The sequence below is a fragment of the Ixodes scapularis genome, unplaced genomic scaffold, assembly GCF_016920785.2.
Source record: "Ixodes scapularis isolate PalLabHiFi unplaced genomic scaffold, ASM1692078v2 PGA_scaffold9__187_contigs__length_104089568, whole genome shotgun sequence".
Lineage (NCBI taxonomy): Eukaryota > Metazoa > Arthropoda > Arachnida > Ixodida > Ixodidae > Ixodes > Ixodes scapularis.
The window spans coordinates 4,206,552-4,215,818 of record NW_024609884.1 but is presented as its reverse complement, the minus strand read 5'-3'; positions in this window follow the sequence as shown (position 1 = coordinate 4,215,818).

Genomic DNA, 9,267 nt, shown 5'->3' with positions numbered 1-9,267 from the left:
AGGGAAGGAAGAGAAGGGCACAAGAGGGCGAGGGGAGAAAGGAAGAGCACTAGGAACGTTAGAGAGGAGAGGTTTCTCTCCTCGTCCCTATCCCCTTAGCCTCCCCAGTCCTTGTCCTATCTCCCCTCGCCTGGCGTTGCCTTCGCCTGTACTGCACGCATCCAGTGACACGGAGTAGTCTACAGTGAAGCAGTGCGAACCTGGCGCACGTCCATTCCGTCGACAACACACCGGACCTGAAGAAGTTTGGAGTGTCTTAGTCGCCTCGTCGGGTGCCGTAACGTGAAAGGCAGCCGCGCGGAAGTTGAGCATCGAGATCGGGCGAAGAAACGACAGCCCTCATCGGTTGGCACCAGGGGCGTAGCCCGGGGGGGGGGGGGGGGGGGGGGGGGGGGGTGGGGGGGCTTATCGGGCTTCAGCCTCCCCCCCCGCCGAATTCCAGCACATGCATTTTGACTCCCCCTCTCCGCACCCCACGGCATGGACATCACAGCCACTTCTTCCTCCTCCCCACCCACCCGAAAACAAATTCCTGGCTCTGCCAATGGTTGGCACGTCTTCAAAACAGCCTCTACAACGCGTAACCAATTGCCACGGTTGTTTACTTGGTCGCCAACGAGCAAGCACGCTCGCCAAGGTCACGCTGTCGAAAGGAAAAGGGCTCCGCCGACTTTTGGCTCACTTTTTTTTTTTTTTTTTTTTTTTTCAAGCAGTTTATGTTTGGAAGGTTCACGCCGATTCGGCAAATTTGTCACATGCGCAATACAAAACGGAAGACCGTTCGAATTTCCCACCCCTAGAATGCGCAAGGCGTCGGGCGCTCTCTAAATCATACATGTTTTACTATGACGATTTAAATCAAATCTTTCCACAAAAATAATCCCCAAAATAGATATTTACTTACCGTTTGTCTATCATTTGATTTATATGCGCACATGTTTCCTATTTAAATCAAAGAACGAGCGAGCGACGAAATATTCCGAGCGGAGCGGTGACCTCCACCTACACTTTGTTCGTCAGCTACGCAACATCCGATAGCCACAAAAACAGAACGAAAAACTACAAAATCCAGAAGGCTAATAGAACCGGAAAAGAAAAATCAAATTAAACTGGTATAGCCAATTAGAAAAAAAAAGCTGGTTTTGTTTTAGTATGGCGGGAATTAGAGCAATAAGAAGTCGACAATTAAACTGTACTTTACATGTACAGTAATTCTTTCGTCCGCACTGTTGTCACTGCCATGCTAAAAACGACATCGTGTGGTAAAGAATCGCTAGTTCCTTGCTACAGTGATTGAAATAAAATAAACAAGAAAGAAATCAAATTCATATAATTTATCTTTGCTATTTTCAGGTTTCTTAGCCTGTTGCAGGTTGAGAAAAGCAGGACCGGCTCCTAGCACCAAGTCCTCGACCGTTTAGCAGAGCGGACGCTATAGAGCCGAGGAGAGCAGCGTTCGCTCTGCTGAAGGGGCGGAGGGCGTTCAGGGAGGAGCTTCAGTGAGAAACGGTCGCTATCCATTTAAAGCCCATGTTGAAAGAACGATGCGTACAAAAAAAGAGTTCCGGGGCTACCCGACAGACGTCCTAAGCATGTCACAGGCGGTTGCAACGCACTCACTCAAACGCACATATCTGAACCCGCCCCGACATGTCCTAAACGATTCCGGAGATTTGCACGTCAGAAGAAAATGAAACAAAAACGCAAATCCAAACGTTTAAAAAAAAAAAAAATTATTAGCGCGTTGACAAGGTTATAAGTAATTTATAAGTTATAACTAATTTATAACTAGGGTTCCGTGTTTTCGGATAAATCCGAAAAACACTCGTTGGTAAAATTTTCGTCATTTCGGATTTATCCGAAAAACCAGGACTTTCGAGGTCACGACGGCGACAAAATACAAAAAGCAAAAAAGAGGACATATTACAAATAAATTTCATTAGAGGACAGAGTCACTGGTCTAGGTTACTTTCCTTTGAAATCTCGGACTACTCACGTTTATTGTTTTAGCTCAGGGGACTCCAAACTTTTTGGCTCAGGATTTGCGATCTGCCACTATCTTGAAAACCAAAAAATAAACAAGTAAAAAAAAAAAAATTAATATATTTACAGCGGGGTTTAAAAAAAAAGTGAAAAGAAAAACAACTTGAAAAATATATTTCAGTTTGAAATGCAATATTTAGTTAATCATTGCATTATACCGTAATTGTGAACCAGAGCTCACCGGGCATAAATAGAACTGCAGAGGAAGTTAAACTTATTCAGAGAGGGTAGAACACTAATAAGAGTGGTAGAACTGTGGTGATGGCACTACGCACTAGTTCTGATAAGAGGGGATTATGTATGTATGTATGTATGCATGAGGACTCAAAGAAATGTTAACATAGACATGAAACAGGTGGCTCAGAATGGTGGTGCGGGTGATGACAACGTGCAATTTATGTACTATATTAACGAAACAGTGCTGTCAGCTAGGGATCTGAACGGAGGTTTGCTGAGCGTCGCGCGCTTATTTTTGCGCCGGTAGCAGCGGTGGAAACGAGCAGCGGGCCAGGCGTTATCGAGAGGACCCCGGGCCGCCTCGGGTCGGTCGACAGGTCTCTGCGGGCCGGGTCTTGAAGACCCCTGTTTTAGCTCACCAAGGTTTGTACAGGACAACGGGTCATGGTACCTCTGGCTCTGGGTCATATTTAGGCGACCATACAATTCATGTGCTTCTTGGAGGAAAGATGGGTAGTGTTTTATTTAACAGCGACCGCTATGAACCAGTGGCGGCACACAGGGCGGTCCCCCCCTGGAGCGTTGCACCCGAGGCGGACCCCTCCCCCCTTCCTTCCTCCGCCCTCTCCCCAGCATTCATGCTTCCCAGCGACTACGCCGAGGAGTTTATTTCAAAGTATTGGCTCTTTGCAATATTTGTCTTGGGGGTACGGAAACGAAATTTTTGCTCTCATTTGTTTAGTTATGGTCTATATAGTGGCGGCGGCCCAGAAACACTAGCCTAGACTATTGTTTCTGTGCTGCCGGCAGGAAAGTGAAGAAAATAAATTTTAAAACGAATGAACAGATTTCAAGACTGCGCCTGGTGGCGGTCTCCGTTGGAATGCCGTTGGAATGCAGCATGGCTCTCTCGTGGAGCTACTTAGTCCGGAATGCGACTTGGCGGAGAACGCTTACAAGACTACTACGTTGTACGTTTTAACTTCCACAGTGCTTCCGCAACGTGCATTCCACACCACCAACATCGCCGTTTTTTGCAGACATTAGGTAAAAGCTTGATCCGAGGATGCGGGGACCTCCGTCAGGCCAAGCCAACCATACCCCCACCCCTTCTTCAGGGGATGCCCTGTGAACAACGCGCTCAAATATGGCACTCAGTGAATACCTTATGTACATAGCTTGCAGGTGTCACCATTGCCGAGTACTGACGGCTCTTTCTAGTTACTGGTTCCCTCGGGCTGCGGTGTGAAACACTGTGAACCAAACGTTCGTGGCACATAAAATACCGGCATGGCCGCAAATAACGTGACGGGCAAGCTGTGTATAAGCCATAGGAAGTAAAGTCCTCGGACATTACTAGTAGGCGAGATTGTCACGCGTTCACGCCTCCAAGCGGCAACGCTCGCAACTACAGTATCCTTGGCCGCGCAGGAGCCATTGACGTCACGAGCGCGATACGCATTGCGCTTCTCGCTGGCTGATTTTGAAGCAAGAGGTAGAGCTCGCGGCCACGACATATCGTTTCCGTACACCTTTAATATTGCCAATGACAAAACACGAATGCCAAATGCAGCTGCAGAAATATCACGTGATACAGGTGAGTTCTGATGAACTTAGGGTACGTTTGTGTCCGGACTTCTACATTTTTATTCGGAATTTCGAGAAAATCAAGGAGAACACAGTAAAATTAAACGTTGAATTTCAGAAATAAACTCCGACAAACCCCGGTTTTTCAGCGAAAAATAAAACTTCGAGTTAGTCAAGCTATAAAACCAGTTACCAAGCCGTTGACTATAATATACCATGTCAAACGATAAAAAAAAAAAAAAAAAAAAAAAAAAAAATTAAAGAAAAAGTACGATATCTTAGGCGCCAGCGAGAAATCTTATTTTAGCGGACTTTGCTTTCGCTTCCGCTGCAAAGATGCAACTGACACTGGTGACTGCAGTGTCATTCATGCTTAGAGATCGCAACCATCTTGTTTAGCATAGCTGAGGGAGAGAGAGATGCTCCAACTTTTGCAATGATACAGCAAGAAAATGAAAGAATGTCGATGTTGCAAACATCAAAATCTGTGCGTCATTGATTTTCTGCTACATTGTCACGGCTAGCAAAGCTTTCGCTGTGCTCCAGCGCTATTAGTGACCTGCGAGAGCGTGGCTTTTAAAATACGGACGAAAAGTGTGGGAGAAAAAATTATATACAAAGTTTTTTTTTCAGCTTTACAGACTTGTTTTAAAAAAAGCCGTGAAAGTTACACTTATGCGGTTTGTGCAGGTGAGTTATACGGCCAGGGGGACATATATAGGGGGCTAATTGTAACGTCGGCTAATTATTTAAAATTCATTAAATTTTTAATCAATGAAAATAGACATATGGTTCCAATTAGAAACTTGCTGAGCGTCATCGAAAACCGCTAAATCAGTGATTTTCAGAAAGACCTTGAGCGCGTGAGAAGCGTAGTAGTGCACTAAAGTTACCACTCGAGGAGCAGGTACAAGGCTAGAGGTCGCCGGAACGTGATGATAATCTAATCATCCACGTTCCGCAACCGCTAGCCTTGTACCTGCTCCACAAGAGGTAACTTTAGTGCGCTACTACGCTTCTCACGCGCTCAACGTATTTTTTTTAATTACTGATTTAGTGGTTTACGATAAAGGCCCGTTCACACTCTTGCGACTGCTTGCGACCTCTTAAACCTGGGTTCCTTAAAACTTCTTAAACCAGAGGACACACTGGCGCCATCTATAGGGAAGCAGTGTAAACTCGGCGGTCCGGCATATTTTTTTTTATTTCTCGCGCAATATCCTTTCTTTTTTGGCTCGAAAAGCTTTTGTCAATGTTATAAACGAGCCTTTCGATGGGTATTACGCACATTTGACCTCGGAAATCCCGCAAAACCTTCGCTTTTGTGAAATGCAGTTCTAGGGTCACCGCATAGATGGCGCCACAATGTCAGTGCGTTCCGTCATTCTAGAAACATTTAAGAAGTTGTAAGAGATCTCGTCTCTCTCAGTCGTACTCCGTCGCAAGAGTGTGAACGGGCCTTAACGCTCTGCAGGTTTCTAATTGGAACCAAATGTATATTTTACTTAAAAGTTAACGAATTTTAATTAATTAGCCGCCTGATCGTTACGATTAGCCCCTATACTATGTCCCCCTGGCCATATAACTCACCTAGACAAGCCGCATAAGTAACTTTCACTTTTTTTTAACAAACCTGTAAAACTTTAAAAAAAAAAAAAAGAAGAAAGAAAACTGTATACATACACGATAATGCATGATGCATGAGCGCATTCATTTCCCGATTTGCTATTAATATATTCCGGCTCTACGCAAGATAACATCAACCTGCTCTGCCCTTCATTCTTAACCTCCGAAGTAAACTTCCTGGGATTGTCATCCATTTTCCACGCTCGTGCGCAGATACCACAGTTGCCTTGCGCGTGGTGTAAACATGCGGCCTATCTACAGGTCGATCGCGTCTGGGCATTCCGTTCGAGCATCGACATCAGACGTAACCGACCTTCAATTTTTGCTCCCTCTTATTACGTTCCCTTCACTTCACCATTACCATAGCAAGCCAGGTTATTGTCACTGTAGATTTAAATGTGTCTTTCTCAGCAGCATTGGCCTTCGTGGAGGCTCGTCCACGGCCGTTTCAGTGGCTCGGTAAGACAAGAGAAGGTCAGCAATGGAAGCTGCAAGTCCAGTTAACGATACGAGGTGATGGGACCAATCAAGAGGCGTATAAAACTCAAGTCACTAGGCCTTTTTTGTTTGTTTTTGTTTATGGTTCGTTCGGCGATGCTAGAACACGTTTAAGTACAGAAACATGACGAACACCATGACGGTGCGCTTTTTATGCTGCGTCGGTGGTGAAAAGGTGAAACGAAGTACAGTCGCGATCTTGGTATATTTTGTAAGAGCGCGTATAATGAACGTTTTAACCAGGGAACAGGCACGTCAATTAGTGATCTCTTGGGCGTTTCGTCCTTTATCGGAAATCGACGCGTGGTCCGAGAGAGGGACGCAACGTGGCGTACCTGGCAAAGTGGCGTGACACCTTGGATTCCGGTCGCTCGTCACATTCCATCCAATTAATTGGTAGCCTCGCATACGGAATCCCAAGGAAAGTCAAGAAAGCCCGTTTACCATGGTCTCCCTAACCCTCATCTGTATTCCTCGTGCAACGTGTTGCTCTTATCTCGCAAAATCGCACTTGGCCAACTGCCAATGTCCGGAATGCTCGAAAAGATAGCGGACACTGTACACAGGTTAAGAAAAAAAAAAAAAAGAGACAGAAGCGAAAAGCGCTTCGTGCTTTTGAAAGCGGCGGCACATATCTTCACGACGATAGGAGGCACAAACAAAATTCAGGCGCACCTAGGCGACTGACGTAGGCAATGAACAAAAGGCAAGGTGGCAAAAGTACTGGGGAGGTTACTCATAAAATACTGAAATGAAATGCAGAAACTGAGGACAATTCACACACACAACTTGTGTGCGAGTTGTCCTCAGTCTCGGGGATTTTATTGAACGGTAGCAAGTTCAAAACACTGCTCTGTCAAAAATAACCACAAAATTAATCACCGCGCACAAAACAAATCGTGTGTCTAACTTCTAACCAGGCAAAGTGTATTTTCTCATCACGCGGTAGGTTTCCTTACGTTCAGACTCCAACACGAGTAACCTTCAAATAATTTCAGAAGTCAGCATTTCATACTCTAACTTGGGAGAATTCGCAGAAGCAGGTGTCACCGCCTCAGAATCAATGGAGGCATGCTTCCTGGCAGGGCAGGGCATCTCAGGCCATGACCATTCATTTGTGGTCAAGCGCAGGACAAAGCATTAACCTCTCGCCCTAGATTCCCGTGTAGGGAAGTGCACATGAGCGCACATCGACAGTGAACCCGTTTCTTTCTTTCAGGATAGGGATTTGCGGGAGGAAGGAACCGTTGCTCCCTCACTTTTTGTGTACTTAGCGCTCTACAAAGACACTTTTTTTCAGAATTGAGTACGTAGTAATAGTCTCAGTTCCTCTCTTAAACAGCACTCTATAACCATCTTCAATAAACCCGAGACTGGGGCAGAAATGAACATACAAGTCGAAGGAACAGAAAAAGACAGGACGACGTCTCAAACTGAGCAGAGTTTGAGACGTTGTCCTGCCCTTTTCTGTTCCTTCGACTTGTATATTCATTTCTGCCCCAGTCTCGGGTTTATTTAACATGGTTATCATTCACCAGCCCCCCCCCCCCCCCCCCCCCCCTGCACCCTTACTATATTATCTCTGGTACTCTATAATATTTTTATTTTTTGTTTGCTGTTTTGGTTGTGTTTAGTATACGAGCCAGTGGAAGCCCGCGCGTGACAACACGGACCGGGCGACGGCACTAACGAAGAGTGCCCGGCTTAAACGAGGGGAGGCATGCGCCAGTGGTGGCCAGTCCCAAACGTCGCGCCAAACATCGCAGTGACGGACATTCCTTTGAAACTGCCCCCCACCTCCGCACCCCCCGAAGTCGGCGAGCTAGCTATCACGGCCTCAACGTCACAGAAACGACGTGTGAGTAGGCTTACCGCGGCAGGCAAGTGATGATCTTCATGATGTGGGATTCTTAGGAGCCGGTCCAGTCACGTGCAGCTGCCGACCAGGTCGCGAGGGGCCTTCTGCGGGTTTCCGCTGTCCTACGTGAAGGGGGAGTGGGGGTTTGCCCAGCTCTCCATCCAACCACCTTGTGATAAGGCGGACCTTGGGAATTTTTCCACTAGCCCGCCGATCGGTCACAGACAATCCACGCCCAATACAGAATTCGAGACCGCATGGATCCTTTCGGAAGAGTCGCACTGCCGAAACGGACTTTGGCCCCGGCCACATTTTGCAAACTTTGGTTTCGGGGATTCCTCGTGAGAGGCCTATTTCCTGGCGCGGATGGAGCGCACGCTCCGGCCCGCCACGCCAGCAGAGGCCGACAACGTCAGAGGAAGTGGTGAAGAGGCGCGGTCATGACGTCACAGTTTTAATCGACTTGATTGGACGACACAAACTTCCGGCTTGGCTGGCGGAGTGATATGCGTAGTGTGCATGCGGACGTCGTCTGCTAGTCTTCGGCGAGACGAAACTACTGTATGTAGCGAGCTCACATTTTCCGAGCAGGATAATATTTCGAAGAACAAATCCGACAAAAATATGAAAGCTTTCTGTTTTCATACACGCCTGCCGTTTAAAGATTTAGCACGTTTGCTGTCGGTGATATATATCATATATCACTGATGCACCAGTGGCCTAACCAGAATAGGGGGTCTTATGGGTTTTTGGCCCTCCCCCGTACCCGAATTCCTCTCTCCCCCCCCCCCCCCCCCCCCTTCTCCTCCACACCCTAAGTCATGGAGTGTGATACAATAACGTCAGAAGTAACCAATATTCCGGCAGCGTACAATACGAAGAATTTTCAGGCAGCTCGACACAGAGTGCAATGTCGAGCATGTCTCAAAAATGACACAACTCTCTCAAAACTCGAGATAAAAGAAAAAGATAGTTTATTTTTCCTTAGACTTTATATTAAAGGATAACCTTTGCATGGTAAAAAAAGCGAGCTTGGTACAAACCACATTAAAATGCTTGTCAGTCTTAAAAACGAGTACTTTTACAAAACAGCCATCTAGCTGAGACAGCGTCACTTTTCTTCATTATGTACACAACCAGGATGAGCACGGGGAACCTTGTTTATGTACAGAGGACGACTTTTGGATCTTGTCAAGATGCAGACGATTCGAGGAGACTTAGTCGATCCTGGGCTTGCGGCTCCGACTACGTGGTGTCCCATGAGTTTCTGAAGCACCGTTGTTGGCTGCCAACAGCTCCCGAACAAACTTGAATCTTGAAAGGAAGAGTTTCCATACAACATACCATCCTGCAATCAAAATGGAGCTTCTTGACACACACTTTTGCAACCCAATGGCACACACCATTATTTGCATTCAAATAGAAAACAGGTCTGGTAACGCGGTCATTTGTGCACACGTCGAAATCTTCAAAAATCA